General features: G+C 48.7%; 1 protein-coding gene across 2 annotated transcripts in view; it reads left to right on the top strand.

Moving 5' to 3' along the window:
* HDAC8 (histone deacetylase 8) overlaps positions 1-17,885 on the top strand; it is a 571,221-nt gene that overhangs the window by 166,487 nt on the left and 386,849 nt on the right. The window lies entirely within an intron of this gene.

Raw genomic sequence — 17,885 nt, 5'->3', positions numbered from 1 at the left:
ACATTGGAGAAAATTGAAAAGGAGTTAAATACTGGTTTGTAATGGCCATTAACATTTGGGAAAACTTGAACGGAGTTAAATACTGGTTTGTATGGATAATGTAGTGCCTTCTCAAGTAGTTTCTGCTAAATCATATGGTGGATTTTGGTATCAAAACTTTTCTCAAAATAGGTCAGAATTTAAATACAACTTCATACATGGTTTGAAGGATCATATCCCAAAATGATTGTGAAAATGCATGGCAAATGATGCATTTTTAAGCACATTAGCGTTCCTCCAGTGCTGGAAATGCAAACTAGTTAACGTTTGCATCAAATCTGGAGAGCATGTACCAGACAATAGCAGAGAGTTTTTCCATGGCATTAATAGCCCACACCTTTCCCCAACACACGTTGAGCAAGGGTGCCTGGACGATTTCCACATCTGAGCAGGACTCAAGAGCACCTCAAGAAGGAGATGAGAAAATAGCCGTCCTTGGGATGTCGTTGAGAGGTATAGTTGGCCATTACCTTGATCTCCTAGAACAATCTTTAACGGGTCATGGAGAAGTTAGACATTAGTAATAGAATGTATTATAAAGAGGTCCACCACACGTGCTGAAAGGTACCTCTAGTGCCACACCCCATCCAACACAGCTCGGTGGTCCCAAACATCTGATGAAGCCGCACAGGAGTGAGGTATCAGCGGGAAAATAGTTTATATGTATTCTGCTTGCATAGAAGACGGATAGATGACTTGGAAACCCTCTCCCAGATAGCCCCCATGTTTCCTCAGAAATCTCTGTCCAGTTCCCTCTCCCACTGAGTAACAACAGGTGTGTTTTTTGGTGGGGGTGAGAGACAGAATGTGTCAGTCCAAGCCAGGAAATGCCCTTACGGTGAACATTGTTGGTAGTAGGGATTCTCTAGGCGATTCCTCCTGTTGCATGGCCCTACGAACTAGGGGCCAGATGTATGAAAAAAGCCTTTTGCGAATCGGAAATAGCGATTTTTAAGAAATCGCTATTTCTGATTCGCAAAATGCAATGTATCATATTTGCGATTCGGTAATAGCGATTTCTTAAAAATCGCAAATGCTATTACCGAATCGCAAATTGCGATACCAGCCCCCATTCGCATCTATGGGCCTGTGGGCCCAGATTTGCGAATATTTTGCATGTCCCAAATTGCGAATTCATAACTGGAATTCGCAATTTTGGGAAATGCAAAGTCCAGGGTGCTGGGGGCCTAAGGCCCCCTCTGCTGCACCCCAAAACGTTTTTTAACAACATGTAAGGTGCACACATGCCAAAAGGTCATGTGTGCTTTGCATGTAAATTTTAAAAATGCATTTTAAATGCATTTTTTAAATTTGCACATGGTTACCACCAAGTTCAACTTGGTGGTAATAGCGATTCCTTAATGCCCAATTCGCATTAAGGAATTGCTTCATACATGTGCTTTAGAAATCGCAAATAAGGATTCCTTATTTGCGATTTCTTATTTAGAGAGTCGCAATTTGCGACTCTCTAAACAGGGTTGCAATTTTAAGGAATCGCTATTTTAGCGATTACTTAAACTTGCATTCAGAATGCCTTTGATACATTCTGAAAGGGCTTTTTGCATTCGCAAACGGGCATTCACACCGTTTGCGAATGCAAAAAGCTTTGATACATCTGGCCCTAGATGCCTTCCCGCGAAGTATAATGCTTAAGTGACCCTCTAAATGTCTCTGCAGTTCAGGGAATATTTCTCAAAAAGGTTTTCCCCAGTGCGTAAGTCTCATTCATCATAAAAGACTCCTAGAGTGGGTGGCTAACCACGGTCCCACGAAAAACAGCCAGGGTCTGACATGCCTGTGCGGAAGTCTGGGTTGAAAGTCAATGGGGTGAGGAGGAATGGATAGGCCGGGAATGCTTGCTTTCGCCAAACTGTTTGCCAGTGAGTCCAGAGAGTGGTCGTCAGGGGTGGAGGGTAAGGCCCTCTACGGCGGAGGATGGCAGACACAAGAGTACGTGTAGGGGGACCGAGGAGAAGACCTGCTCAACTTGCACCCATTGTTTACCCTCTGGGTCATAGATGAGTCAGTCTAAAGATGGACGGAACGGAGCAGCCAGCATGTAGGTGGTCACATCAGGAAAACTCAATCCCCTCTCTGCCTTTCGACGGAACAAAGATAATTGCACCACCCTTTGAGATTTGCCCCCACCCCAGACAAAGTTAAGCATTTTGGTGCAAATGAGTGTTTAAGTTGCTAGGGGGATGGTCAAGGGAAGGGTCTTGAGGACATATAGAATCTGGGGTTTAAAATTCATTTTGAGGCTGTTCAGCCGTCCCAGCCAGGATATCTCCAGTTTACCCCATCTATAAAGATCTTTAAAGAAGGCTGTACTGAGTGGAAGACTGTTGCTAGTATAGAGGGCTCTAGTGGGGAGATGAATCCCCAAATAGATAATGGACATTGCAGCCCACTTAAACCCTCCTCTTTAAATGGGCTCCCTAAAGGTTCCTTGTGGGTCAGCGACCCTAATCTAACTCGCTTTAGAGTAGGTAATTTTAAACCCTGAAACCAGTGCGAAGCGTTGCAGTTCCTCCTGCAGGGCCGGGTGGCTGGTGTTGGGGTCAGTGATGAAGCAAAGGATGTCATCGGCCAAAAGTGCCAATTTTAGTTCTTTGTCACCCACCGTCATGCCCCGATTTGCAGGATCAGATTCTAGATTTTGACTACTAGGGGTTTCATAGCCAGGGCAAAGACAGGGGGAGGGTGGTATTGGGACAATGGACACTCATGTCTCGTTCCCATGGTCAGGAGGATGTCGGACGTGAAGGCAATGTTCATCTTGAGTTTCACAGTTGGCTTTTTAGTTGGCCTGAAAAAAGGCCTTCATCTTGGGGCCCCAAACGTGCTTTTTTCGGCTCCTTCGAGAGATACTTCCAATCTACTCTATCGAGTGTCTTCTTCGTTCCTAGTGATAGAAGGGCCATTGGGTGATGCCGACACTCTGCCCCTTCTATAAGCATGATTGTGAGTCATGTATTATCATTAGCCTCCCTATTATGTATAAAATCTGCCTGTGTGAGGGGCAGTGAGAGTCTGCCAGACAGCATGATGGAAGGCTCAGAGGATGTAAGTAAAGAGTTTTACATTGCTATTTACTAGTGCAGTGGGCCTGTATGAGGAGCACATCTTCGGGGCTTGTCTAGTTTCAGAAAACCCCCAGCAACATGTCTGTGACTATCCCAGACTCTAAGAAAGAATTGAAAACCTTGGTTAGGGTCTCGATAAAGAGGGAAGCATAGGTTTTATAGATGGTGGCCAGAAACCAGTCTGGGCCCGGGCTTTGTGGGAGGAGAGATTGTTAATTGTAGTCTGAACCTCATCCAGCATGATATTCTCCTCTAGCAGGCGCAACTTGACCTCTCTATGCAGGGACTCATAATCACTCCGGTAATCCTCCTGGAGTTGTTCATCTAGGGCCTGGGCCTGATATAGAGCCGCATAATAGTGTTGGAAAATGGCAAGGATGTCCGCCGTCTCCTGACGTAGGTGACCTTCCTTGTCTCTAATCTCATTAATAAAATTGTGCATGGCTTGCAAGCGCAGTTTGTAAACTAAGAGCCTATCTGCCTTATCTCCTCACTCATAATAATTTTGATTAATATAGAGTAATTTCTTAGCCGCCTCTCTCATCAGGATCTGCCTCTAGTTCTTCCCGGTGTGTACGGAGATCCTGTAGATTTCAAGTAAGCCCCTTTTCTTAGCTGTGCCTCAGCTTGGGATATTTGGGTTTCCAATTCTTGTTTGCAGGGCTTGGTTGCTTGCCCGAAAGCCGACGTGCGGGAGACAAGTTTACCCCGAATAACTGCTTTGGATGCATCCCAAGAGGTCGCTGGGGAACACCTCACCTTTGTTGTTTTCAGTGAACTAGTGTTCTGTGGCATCCTTGAGACGGTCATGTAGGGTTGGGTCACCGAGGGCCATCTTGTTCATCATCCATGGTCTCTAGAATGTACACTGAGCGACCCCAGAGTCCACACCAGCCACCCGGGCGCATGATCAGAAAGGACCTTAGCATAAGTTGATGAGTCTATGAGCCTGTGCAACTAGGATTGAGAGAGAGTAAAATGTAGTCCAAGCGGGAATAGTTTTTTTGTCGACATTTGAATAGCATGTATAACCCTGCTGTTCGGGGTGGTGGTAACGCGAAGCATCGGTGAAGGTCAAATCTCAAAATACATGAAGTAAGGCAGCAGGGGGTCAGGTTTGCACTGGCAGGGGTGGGAGCAATCTAGCTCAAGGTGTAAGGGGTTATTGGGGGCACTACTACCGTGCAAAGAGGGTGGGTCTTGTGAAGAAGTAAAAAAAAAAAGCTCCTCTCTTTCCCTTTTGGGCCCATAGACCGATAATATGATAGTTTGGGTGGAACCTAACATGCTGTGTATCCCCACTTATCATCCCTCCCAATCTTAATACGTGCTGTCTGTGTTGAATGAGAGGTCCGTAAGAGGGAGGATAGCCACCCCTCTGGACTTTTGAGTATAGGAGGAGTGAAACAGCATCAGGTACCAATAGGAGCGCAGGCTCTTGATATCTATAGCTGATGGAGACTTCTAGCTGCAGATTCCTTACCTTTAAATTCTCCCCAGGTGTCAGACTGGACTAGGAAGATTTTTGTGAGCAGTACGTCTGCACACCATTCGGGGCCATCGATCGACTCTGCATACGGCAGTGCCCGCACCGGATATGACGTCACGGGTGCCTTATAGGCACCACCCTGGCATGCTGTTAGTTCTTTACTTTGTACGCCAGAAAGTGCTGCTCTGAAGAGAGCTACCCCTCAGTCAGTTTTTGACTGGCTTTTTTTTACTTTTCGTCTACTCTTTTTTGAGTATTCTACTCCTGGTGCATCAAGGATATCCTCCAGAAAGACTGGATTCAAGCCCTGCAGATCTTGTCATCAGGCGATGTCCTTGACGGATCTGCACCTCTTGTGTTTTTGGTTCTTGAAGTGCAACCATGACCCGAAGTAGTGCTCCGATTGCCGGGTTGTGCATACAAAGGCTATGTGGGAGCAGTCCCTGAAGCGGATGTCCGCCCATCGCTCGACTCAGCACAAGTCGAGATCTCGGTCGAGAGTAAGGTCTCTGGATTGGTCGAGGAGTCCTCCATCGGTGTCATCCCACTCCAAGTCTTCAGGTTGATCGGGTAAGTCGAGGCACAAGAAGAAATCCAAGCAGTTGAAGTGTACTTCGACTTCTACACGTCCCTTGGCCGATGAGAAGAGGGAGTGTCGATGCTCTAGGCTCATTCTGCGGAACCTGTGCATTGGTCCGACTCCGTGCCTCCCTGAGTTTCCAGGAGCAACCCTTGCTTAACTCCATGAGCCTAATTTTTTAGGCAGCCCAACACAGCTGGAGCACCTGCGGGCCCCATGGAGTGTGAAGGGGCTCTTTTGGGTTCTGTGCCGGCAGGTTCAACCGTGGCACCAAGAGGCACCCAGAGATCCAGTTCTGGATCCAGACCGGCTTCGGGCATACCACCTTTAACTTCCCCGGCACTGAAGCTCCCAGAGGAGGGAGCGTCTTATGCTATGGTAGTGAGGAGGGCGGCTGAGGTCCTGGAACTTCAGTTGCCTTTGATGACCCTCAAGACTAATCTCTTGACAGATGTGCTGCAGCCGGGAGCTTCCACCTCAGAACCCCTGCTCCCATTCATTTAGGCCCTCACCGATGTCCTACTGGGTACCTGGTCCAAACCCAGCACAGTGGCTCCTGTGAACAGGATGATTGCCTGCCGCCATCGCCCTACACCTGGGGACTCAAATTTCTTGACACAGCACCCGACCCCTGAGCGCTTAGTGGTCCAAGCCTTCAACTCCCAGGGCACGTTCCCTTACGCTCCCCCAGTTAGGGAATCCAAAAGGTTGGACTCACTTGAGAAGATATTCTCCTCCGCTACCCTAGCATTGCGGTCCGTGAAGACCGCATGCCTTTTGGCCTAATATTCCCACACACTGTGGGATACGGTTGTGCAAGTGCTGCCACAGATCCCAGAGGAGATCCGGGCTGTACTCTCTCAGGTGATTGCTAATGGGCGAGATGCAGCAAAGTTCATTATCCGTTGCAGACTGGACACGACCGACTCACTAGGCAAAGCGGTTTCATTGACAGTGGCTCTGAGGTGCCATGCCTGGCTGAGGACCTCTGGCTTTTCAGGGGAGGTCCAAGATTCCTTGATGGACATGCCCTTTGATGGCATCCGTCTCTTCGGAGAAAAGGCAGACTCGGCGTTTGAGCGGTTCAAGAATTTTTGGGTTACTGCTAGGTTCTTGGGCCTTGCGGCGGCTCCACAGCTCCCCCAGTCTGCTTTTTACTTCTTTTGTGGATACAGTCTGCAACCTTATCCATTCCCGGCCATCCACCGTGCGTGCATGCTGCCCATCCTCTCTGTGGCCGAGAGCACAGAATCCACCTTCCTCGTGGATCAGGTGGCCAACAGTCTGCCATTCCTCCCTCTGCAGCAGCCTCTAAACCTTCCTAGTCTGACTCTCCCCCACCATTGGCTAGTTGGGGGCAGGATTCGCCATCATCTGCTCCGCTGGCAGTCTATCACGTCAGACAGGTGGGGTCTCCCCTTTGAGACTACCCCTCCATCCATGCCACATCCTACAATTAGGTGACAGCGGATCATTTGTCTCTTCTCCGTGAGGAAGTTAGAGCTCCATTGGCCAAGGTAGCCATAGAGAGGGTTCCAGTGCCAAATGTAGGCTGTGGTTTACTATTCCTGCTGCATTTTGGGCTCCAAAACTGGCAAGAGTCTATCCTAGACCTTCAGTCTCTCAATCTCTTCCTCAAGAAGGATAAGTTCAAGAAGGTTCACATTGGCTCAGATTCTATCTCCCCTGGACACAAGAGACTGGATGTTAGCATTGGACTTGCAGGATGCTTAGTTTCACATCACCGTCCTGCCTGCCCACAGACGTTACTTGCAGTTCATGGTAGGCCACAAGCACTTTCAGTTCACCGTGCTCCCCTTTGGCATTACCAGTGCCATTTGAATGTTAAACAAGGTGATGGCGGTGGTTTCAGCTCATCTGCAGAATGAGGTGTTTCTGTCTTCCCCTTATCTCAATGACGATGCCTGGCTATTGAAGTTGGGCTCGACCCAGGCTTTTGTCTCCCACTTCCAGACTATGGGGGACCTCCAGCATTCGCTGTTCTGGAACCAGTGCTGTTTCGAGCTTATCCTCCTGTGCGTCGAGTCTGTGCAGTGTTGCTGCACCTGGATATCCATAGTGTCACCTGAGCTGGGGCTTTTGAGTCTAAGACGTTCTCTAGCCAGGCGGTGAAGGTCTGATATAAAGGGACAAAGTTCTCACCTGGGGATGAGCTGCACATCAAGATAATAGGTCTATTAGTCTGGTTCCCAGTCCTCCATCTCCCACTTGTCTCTGTAAAGTGGTCAGGGCTACTCTTCTGTGGCCCTGGCCCCATCTAATTTCCAGAGTGTTCCTCCAGGGATCCAGATCAGCAATACTACAAAAAATACAGTAGACAGGAAAGGACTTCCATTTTCAATAGGGATACTTGGCCCGCTACTGATAGGGGGAAGGTTCTCCGAAACTTGATGCTCGATTTGAGCGCCCAGATGGCTTTGCCTATGTTCCCCTCAGATAGTCATTGGGTTCATGATAAATCTGTACTCCAAGGTATTGCAGGCAGCGTGGTTCCCACTGGGGGGACTCAGGCTGCCATCTGGGAGAATAAGTGAGATTTCTGCCAGTAAATCTTCAGTCCAGATAGGGAGCCAAGTCGCTGCAGGAGGTCCCAAGTTCCCCCTAGAGCCACTGTCATGCCATGTAAGAACAGCGAGGTCAGCTGCATAGAGCACAACGTGGTGGGTTTGAGCACCTTCTGTTATGCCCTGATAATTGTTCCAAGCCCTAGCGTTACAAGCTAAGGGGAAAGGGTAAGGACAACAAGGGACAGCCCTGCATGGTCCCCCAGCTTTTACCATAACTTTCCGAAATGATACAGCCTGTTCGAACTCTGGCGGTGGGGTCCGTATATAGTAACCTGGCCTAGGCTATAAATCCCTGTCATTGCCAAAGTGTTCTATGACACTGTAGAGGAAAGACATTCCAAACTATTAGTGGCCGACTCTATATCGGTGAAAATCGCCACTTCTGCTCAGTCTTAGGTATCAGCCTCTAATAGTGGTGAGGAGTCTGCAAATGTTAAGTGCCGTACATCAGCCAGGGATGTATCCTGCCTGGTCTGAGTGTTTAAGTGTAGGCATGTGAGAGAGAAGCCGCGTGGCCATGATCCTAGAATTTTTTTTATAACTGGTTTTTAACATCGATAATGGCTCGTATGCTTTTCTGTCTTGGGCTGACTTCCCTGGTTTTAGTAGAGGCACGATTAAGGCCTTTCACGTGGTGGATGGTAAGTATCCCCTCTCCCTTGCTGTCTTGTAGAGGTCCACTTATTTGGGGGTAGGTCCTCTGCATATGCATAGTAGAATTCAACCGGGAATCCAGTGTTTTGTTTCTGGCCATAGATTTTATGGCTGATCTAACTTCTGGTAGTGTAACTCTTCCTCGCAGCTCCTCATCTGCCTCAGGCATAATTGTCAGAAAAGTCCAGGGTGCTAAAAAGGCCTCAGTATCATCAGTTGATCGGACAGTTGCGCTTTGGTAAAGGTCAGAGTGGTACTTGGAGAATTCCTGGATAATGCCCACCTGCCAGTATAATTTGGGTGCCTGGTCCGTGACTAAGTCCACTATAACCAAACCTGTTTCACCGGGTTCGCAAGCCATGCCAGTAGTGGACCAGTGCGGTCTCTTTCTGCATGCGCTCGGTATACTTTCTGTAGTCAAAGCATCTTAACTGTTCTACCTGCTCTGTAACCTTCTCTTTGGTCTCTAATAGGTCAGGTTGTAATTTGGGACGACCTGGCCTGCATTGGTCAATAGTCCATAAAGGCTCTTCAGATGACAAGACTTCATCAACAAAGTCCATTAGACTCCTATCGATTCAGCAATGCACCAACTCCTGATCACAGTTTTAAAAGTGTCCCATTATGTCTGAGGGGACGATGCTGAGCCAGAGCTGTCCTCACAGTATTGGTGGATGGCCGTCCTACTAAGTCCCGGAAGACTGGGCCTTTTTGCAACTCCGGTTTCAGTCTCCACGTTGGGATGCACGGTCGTTCCCTCACCCATTCAAGCTGTAGTAATAACGAGTCATGGTCCGAGATAGTCCTGGAGAGGTACTCCATGGTTGATACGGAGCCGTGGACGTCTGGTGTGCACAAGACATGTGTGTCCAGACACATGTGTAGGTTGCGTAGTTTTGAAAAAATTGAATAGTCTTGTTTCCATGGATGGCGTAAGTGCCAAGTGTCCACTAGCCCCCATTCCACCTGCCAGTCGGAGAACGTGCTCGCCATTCTGTTTGTCAGGGAATCCCTCTGTGGGGGTGGGAAGGTTGATATGTGGACTGCTACACAATTGTAATCCTCTCCCCAGGATGATGAAGCCCACTAAATGGGGAGACAGTTCTCTTGAGAGCCCAGTGAAGAATGTTACCTGGTCCACATTTGGTCCATACATACTTCCTATGGCTATGTCACAGCTGTCTAGGCGGCCAGTGACCACAACAAATCTACCCACAGGATCTATCAGATGACCATTGTGTTGAAAGGGGACGCCTGGGCATACCCATACCATGACTTCTCCTGCATTGGCTGAGTTAGCAGTATAATAAGCTTGCCCCCTCCTCCGGCCCTTCAGTGCTACCCCCTCTTTGGCTATTAACAGTGTTTCCTGCAGGAGCGCTATTTGAACTGCTCTTCCTTTCATATAGGAAAATACTTTGTACCTCTTGGCCATGGTATCCATCCCTCTAACATTCCAAGATAAAACCTCGTAAGTCACAGGGTTGCTATTGTGTGTAATGAGAGTAAATTAAGTGACACCACTTGGCCTCTATGGTTCGGGCATGGGGAATCATCCAACACCTGTGAATAAGGAGCTCCTTGGCAGGGCATGATCCATGCTTCCCCTCCCAACAAACAATAAACTTCCCAACACTCACACCCCAGGACAAGTAGGCTAGTACCTTCCATCCAAGCTGTCAGCCAATATACAGACATTCGGGGTATACCCACCTAAACCTTAAGCAAATAAGGGGGTTGATGGTCACCTCAAAGCCTCATGTCCAGCTCTCCCCCACCTGACTAAAGGAAGAAGGAGTAACTACCAAGCCAGGGTACCTATATGTCATCATTCCAAGGTCCATAAGCATCGTGAGACTCCCCTCAACCATTACACACAACTCTTACATTGCATCGTCACACGTAATATAAGTTTGTCTGCGGTTCCAGGAGTTACTCTGGGCAAGTGGCTGTCCGAGTTTTCAGATGAACTGGTGCCATGTACGAGGTCTGAATCATGGACTTCCTCCTCACCCATCGAGGTAGACGGGCTTTTGCCACTCCTGTTCATCACAGCCACCACCTCTAATGCTCGCTGTTGTTCCTGTTGTGCTTCCTCTATAGAGAATGCCCCCTAGGGGCGCCCCCATCATGGTTTTCTCCTTTTGGATGCTTGTCTTGGGGATTCCTACCTAGAGCCATCCTGGGGGTGCGCCGCAATCTAGTCTCACACCTCATGCGGGGTCCAGAAAGAACTGCACTTCCTCCGGAGACGCAACTCTCAGCTTGGCCTGGAAGAGCATGGCATAGAACAGGTGGAGGAGACACTTGACATCAAGGAATATAGAATGCTGCTTTTGTACTTCCTCTGTGAAGTCTAAAAATATAGTAATTTTGCCACTGTCCCTTCTGATATCCCCTTTCTTCCTGGCCTGCTCCAGTATGTGATCACAGTCCTTATAATATAAAAGTTGGGCTACCACAAGCTGTAGGGGCATACCTGGGGGAGGTGGCTGCACCGGAACCCCGTGCGCCTTCTGCAGGGTAAAAAAACGGAAGAGGCCCTCCGGGTCACCTCCTCGAGCAAGGCATAGATGAGCTTGGACCACCAGGTTGTGTGCTGCATGCATACGGAAGCCAGATAAATGTAATACACAATATGCAATTTTACAATGGTTATCAACAGGAGGCCATGATGTCCAATATTTGTTGGGACTTACATGCAGACAGTAAAGAGTTTTGCAGCCTGTTTCTGGCTATAAAGCCCTGAAGAAGCAGAATCAAGGAAGAATCCACCACATTTCCTGACAGTCACCAGGTAGTCAGTTTAGAGAGAACAGGCCTTCAGCCAGCCTTCCAAGTAGGGGCAAATGTGTATGACCCCAATCCTGGCTGCAGCGACAGCATCTTCAAACAACTCTGATGAAAAGCTTGCAAGGATACCACATAAGTATGTGAGTATAGGCGCTCTTTAGGCCCAGCATGCACAGAACTTCCTTACAGATAAAAATTGGTAGGATCTTGGCGATGGTGACTTTTTAAATTGATCAATAAAAAAGAACGGATTGAAAAGATGGAGGTTTATAATGGTGCAGTATCTTCCTTTCTTCTTCTCTACTGCCTATGAGCCACTGAACACTATGGTAACAAATCAATGTAAAGTCAATGCACATCTAAAAAAACAGATTCCTGACCACCTCACATCAAGAACTTGAGGTTCCACCAACAACAATGAAATAGTGATGAGGGTGTGGCCGATGCCATATGCCACAGACTCTGAAGCTCCCGCCCAGCGATTTCCCCCATCCGATGGAATCTGGTGATTGTTTAGATACCACAGAGTCCCCAAACGTATCAGAGTGTCCCCAACACTGCTGCATGCCCCACCCAGTTCCGGACTGCAAAATAGCCCTCGGCTGCATCAAACATGATCGGAACTACACAGGAGGCCCCGACATGCCAGGACTCTCCCACCTGGTGTTCCGGGAGTGAAATACATTTAGTGGGGGCCACTGGATCTTTTGACTGCCCCGAGCTGCAGGGGCAGCGGTCAGAGCTGCCCTTGAGAGTATTGTAGTGCAGCTGGGGCCTGAGTCGGTAGCAAGGTTGCTTAAGAGCACGCTTAGACCAAGGGACTGTGGCTCACGCCGCCCAACAGCAAAGACTCTTTGCACTCCACCTGAGGGCTTGGACTTCCACTATCTCCCCCATGAAGGGACACTTTGAATTTGGGCTCCAGACAGGACAATGTCCCATTAACCCCAGAGGTGCAGGGGACAGTAGCAGCTGCTGTATACCGACTTCCAGTGAGGGGGCACAGGACAGGAGAGAAAAATAGCCTAAAAGGCATGGCGGCTTGCAACACTTTGGGAAGTATTTCACTGCATGCAGCCTCTGCACCTCGATATTGTGCTAGACCCGGGAGCAGCAGATGTGATATCTTCTGACCTAATTGGCAGAGGGGCCCCTCCTGAGCCCTAGGGGAGTGTTGCCTGACATTAGGGCCCGATCTACACACGTACATCCATAGTGCAGAAACGAATAGCGATCCGGTCCTGAGCACTAGTGCTTGGGTCTGACCTGGGGCTCAAAAGGTTAAAGTGAGGCAGGCTCAGTGTGCCGAACTGCTGAGCCCATGCAGTAGCACCTGGAAGTTCAAAGGGACATGCAGAACCCACTGGGAGCCCCAACTACGTAAACTGTCCCTATTGCCCTGTTGACTGACTAACTGGACCTGTGAAGATGGCCTGTGAACTGCCAATTCAAGCGGAGGGTCCTGACTAGTTGAACCGCATTGCATGAGGGATGAGTTCTGGTGGCCCATTGGGAGGCATTGCCATCGACACAGAGTGGACTGTGAGCACGGACCAGATTTCTTTGTCTTCACAGCCTGATAGCTTGCCAAGCTGACCTGGATATCACTCCAGTGGCTTTTATTGCACAGGGGTATCACTGGACCCACAGCGGAGGGGCATGGATGCTCTCTCAGACTATCACACCGCCTGTTCTCATTTGCTAACATGGGTAAAGACATCAGAAAGAAAGCCCTGGACGTGGGAAGCCCGGTCCCGCATGCTGTGATCGAAGGTGCACTTGCTGACACAATGTCGACGCCACAAGCAGGAACTCAGGAGGGGTCCACCCTACAGGACATCCTACAGGCTATCATTGCTTCTGGAGAAGCACTTGAAATGAAGATCAATACACTGGCAGCTGAAATGAGTATCCTGAAGGATGACCACCGACACCTGCCGGAAAAGGTAACGACGACCGAGAGGACATTAATAGACACCCCCTCAGATATGGTGATGATGCGTGAAAGGCTTGCATCTATGGCAGATAAAGTCCGAACTCTGGATGGAGGTCAAGGCGGAAGATGCTCAAAATAGGTCACGGTGGAACAATATCCGTTTAATAGGGCTTGCTGAGCGCACAGAGGGGAGGAACATGCTAACTTGCCTGTGTGAGGGATGGTCTTGAATGCTGATTGCCATCACCTGAACATGTCTGTGGGTTGAGTTCCCAATATAGTACCTTCATGTCACTACCACTGCTACTCCTCAGATAACTGCTCTGGGGGAAATATGGAAGCCCTCTGACCACTCAAAATCACTGTTCCTCTAAAAGACAAGCCCTCTTGTACCTAAACTAATAGCAGTCTTTCTGGCAGAGAATTATTGTTTTCCCTTATAAGGAAAATGAAGTGCTGGTTACATGCACACAATGGCGGGAATGTTTTAAATAAGCAAGTGATCATCTGGTATTCCCTCATTTCTTCTCAACCAGTTGCATAATTTGGTACCTGAGTTTTAGGAATTCACTGGTACTGAGACCTTCTCCTCATAGGCCACACTATTGATTTCAGTGCTTCATTTGTGCTGGTGCTTTCTGGTGTTTGGCACCGGCACCTCTTTCTAAACACCTCCACCTATTTAGTCACCACATAATGGTACTGTGTGTATTTTGTTTAGCAGAATTCCTCAGTGGCATTTTAATTTACTTTAAAAAAAGCACAGTGGTACAGTTGTCACTGGTATTTGGCAGCAGTGGCAGTAGCTGGGCTGGTGCCAGCTGCAGTGGACTCTCGAGAAATACTTTGGGCCCTGGCACTTGGGTCCTCATTATAACGATGGCGGTAAAACTGCCAGACTTCCGCCACAAGAAGGGCGGAAATCCGGCAGTGAGCATACTGGAGGACGATGGTAAGCTGGCTCTGCTACCACCAGCACCGCCACACCAGTAGAACGCCACCAGCCGTAACATGACATGTGATATGGCCTGGTGGTGTTCTGCTGGTGGTAGCAGCGCCTCTTCCCGTTGCCTGCCGGAAGACCTCCTCGACAAAGGTAAGTCGGGCTTCCGACAGGGGAGGGGGGATGGGGGTTGAGGTTGTTGTGTGTGTGTCTGGTTGTGTGCCTGAATGTGTGAGTGTGTGTGAATGCGTCTGTGTGTGTTGTGTTGTTTGCATGGTTGTATGCGTGTAAGAATGGTGAAGTGAGTGCGTGTCTGCATGTCAGTGTGATTGTGTGTAAGAATGTGTGCAAGCATGTCTGGAAGTATGCATGTATGAATGCATGTATGCCAGTGTGAGTGATTGGGTGTATACGGCGGGTGTGTGCGTGTATGGGGGGTGGGGGAAGTGAGAGGATCGGAGGGGGTGGGGGGAGTTTGGATTGAGGGGAGTGGGGGGCATCAGGTGAATGTTGGGGGGTGGTGGAGCCACCTACCGGTGGCATGGAAGGAATTCCCTGTCACTGGTGGGGCCAATGGTGGTAGGCAGGCTCATAATGCCGCTGGCGGTACTATGCCGGCCGTCGGGCTGGAGATTGGCATCTCCGGCCCGGTGACTGATACCACCATGGCGGTATGAGTGGAGAAGTGGCGGGTTGGCTGCACCCAACCCACCATTCTCATAATGTGGCGGTATGTACTGCCAGCCTGTTGGCGGTACTACCGCCACATTTCCACTCACCGTCGGGGTCATAATGACCCCCTTAATGTTTTACAAATTATTTACTGGTAGATTGGCTTCCAGGACCTGAGCATGCTGGACCACTCTGCTCAATGCACGTTTGCAATTAGACAATTAATTACAACTCCACCTCACTGTCCACAATAGGTAGCGGTCCCTGAGGATGTTGGACAGTTTCCTGATCAGCAAGATCAATAGCTTTTGTTATGTCTTTCCCCACTTCCTATTGTTTGTAAAGTGATCCACTTGAGTGTGCATTTGAACTATGTTCCCTCCTAAAACTGCAAGGTTTAAGCCTTGTAGGGACTAGTTCAAATGAATGTCTGTGACAGATTCCCCACTAGATGTGCTTCTGTTGTTTGGGTTCAGGGCACGATTCAAAGTCTTGCAAGGAGTGTACCCTTATAGATCTCAAAGCGATATGAGAATGTGAAGCAAAGCTGTACATCGGCAAACACCAAAGGATTTCATGGAAGTCTTCCTTCTACTCGAAGTTGAGAGTGCAAACCTGTTTCGCTCTATGGGCCGTGCCCATGAAAGGTCCTTGACACTATCCAAGTCATCCACCAGTCGAAGTGGAGATTTGTTTATTTCTGGTCACACTCTGACTGGGCAGTCACAAGGATGTCAGGGCACCTCTCCCCCGGTCACCCGTTTAGGATCCGATCGCACATCTGATCACAGTGCACCCCATGTTCTTGGGGCCATTAATGATGTAGATGGCTTTTAGAGAGGTCATGTTGTGAATCTGGTTCCCTCTCGCACATCTTTGGGCTCCAAGGATCCACAGATACAACCAGTCATGTTACTACTGGCGGGACCACCCTTGCCCCGTCTGTGCTTCCTGAACCCATATTGGATTCTGCTCCGATGTTGGAACAAACTTCCAGACTGTTGCCAAAATCCACAGCAGTTCATTTGACACTGATGTCAGCACCAACTCTGCTGGCGACCTTGTCCCAATAGTCCTATCCAACTTTGAGCCAAATTTCTGTAGGCCAGGTTGAATCCGCATCCTAAAGCTGTACAGATGCACTCGGGCCTTGTTCAATCAGTTTCAAACAGAACCATGCCTCTACCTCAAAGCGGCACCAGAGCGCTCCAACAGTTTTTTTTTCTGACTGATCAGAATCAATCAAGTTTTGAAGACGACAATGGAGATGATGGGAATTATTTTCCACCACATAATGCCAAGGACAATCTATATATGGACTTACAGGAGGCTAGTGGGTTGGACACTTTCCCGGCCACTGTATTGTATTCTCCTCCCTGTGCCATCCACGTAATAGAGCGCCTGCTTTGCTGTAATGATGAGATGAACAATGGAGGTCTTAGACTTACAACGGCCAACTATGGAGATGAAGACTAATGTGTTGACACTCGTATTCCATCCCTGTGTCGGAGAAGACTGCAAAAGGACCTACAGTGGTGGCAGCCTAATTGTAGTTGGACAGGTGGCAGATCCCTCTCCCTGCCTCACCCAGAGCTGACGGTGGTGACAGATGCGTCACTGGTGGGCTGAGAAGTGGAGATCAGACAACTCTTGTCTCTGGTGGATAACCGATTCCACAACTGTTGGAGTTGCAGGCCATTCCCCTGCCAACTTCCTACTGTCCTTCAAGGGGAGGATTGTTCAGGTTCTCATGGTAAATACCACCACCATGTGGCACTGCAAAAAGCAGGGTGGAGTCCTGGGCCTTGTGCTAGGAGGCTCTTCTGGAGTTGGATGGAGTGCCAAGTCATCTCACTGACTAGGGCCACAGATTCAATTGTCAGGAACAGGGGGATCACATGTGGTGATTACATTCCAAGGTGGCACAGGTAACATTCTAGAAATTGGGAGAACCCTAGCTAGGTCTTTTTGCCTCTCTCGAGAATGTGCAGTGTCAAATCTTTTGTGGGCTGGATAGTTGAAGAAGGCTTTCAGTCGGAGACGCATTCCAGGAAAAGTGGAGCACAGGTCTCCTGCAAGCCTTTCTGCCGCTGCCTCTCCTTCCCAGAGATCTGAAGAAGATTAGGAACAACCAGGCCCAATTCATCCTAGTGCCTCTGGATTGGGCAAAGAGACTGTGGTATACAAAACTACTTTTGGCCATGAATACCTGTCCTCCAATCAAACTACCCCTTTTGGAGGATCTCCAGTTACATCAGCCAAGGCAAGCTCCTGAACCCAGGTCTGCACAATCTGTATCTCCATGCATGGAAATTGAGTGGAGGCAGTTGACTGCGCTCGATATTCGTCCCAAAGTTGTGGACATAATTCTTGCTGCTAGGCGTCCCTTTAAAAATTCTGTCTATGCAAGGCGCAGGGAGACAACTTTGCAGGTGTGGCACCTGCAATAAAGACCGGTTACAAGCCAGACGTCCAGCTTTCTTGTTGTTTGTTTTATCCCTGACCCAGCAAGGATTGGCAGTGGGCACCATTAAAGGTTACTTCTCAGCCTTTGCCGGACCAACTCTCATTATTCAAATCACCAGTTGTAATGAGGCTTTTATAGGTTGTGATACATATGTTTCACCCAAACCCTTTGTGATGCCACAGTGGGACCATTATATGGTCCTCACATTCTTCTTTTGCATTCTTTTGGAACCAATGTACAGCATTTAGCTGCGGCTTCTCAGTCTGAAGACTGTTTTTCTGGTCGCAGTGAATTCTGCCTGCTGCATGAGCTCTCTCTAAGCTCTCTCAGTGCAGCTGCATTACACCACCTTTTTCCCATATAAAGTGGTATTGATCAACACTACAGCCTTTTTGCCCAAGGATGTGTTTTCCTTAAACATTGATCAATCTATCACTCTTCCAATGTTCTTTTGCATCGATTTTACCAAAGACCATCGGGTGGATAATCAGCTTTTCATGGGGTTGCGTGAGGCAAAGAAAGGCAAGACTTTTCACAAAAGAACTCTGTCAATGCGGATAGGCATATGCATTGGCTGCGAAGCAGCCTCTGGAAGGGCAGAGAGCCCATTCCATCAGGGCCAAAGCTGGTACCTCTGT

Source organism: Pleurodeles waltl, chromosome 10 (genome assembly GCF_031143425.1).
Source record: "Pleurodeles waltl isolate 20211129_DDA chromosome 10, aPleWal1.hap1.20221129, whole genome shotgun sequence".
NCBI classification, from domain to species: Eukaryota; Metazoa; Chordata; class Amphibia; order Caudata; family Salamandridae; genus Pleurodeles; species Pleurodeles waltl.
The sequence above is the reverse complement of the archived record's forward strand: the minus strand, read 5'-3'. Positions and strand labels throughout refer to the sequence as shown.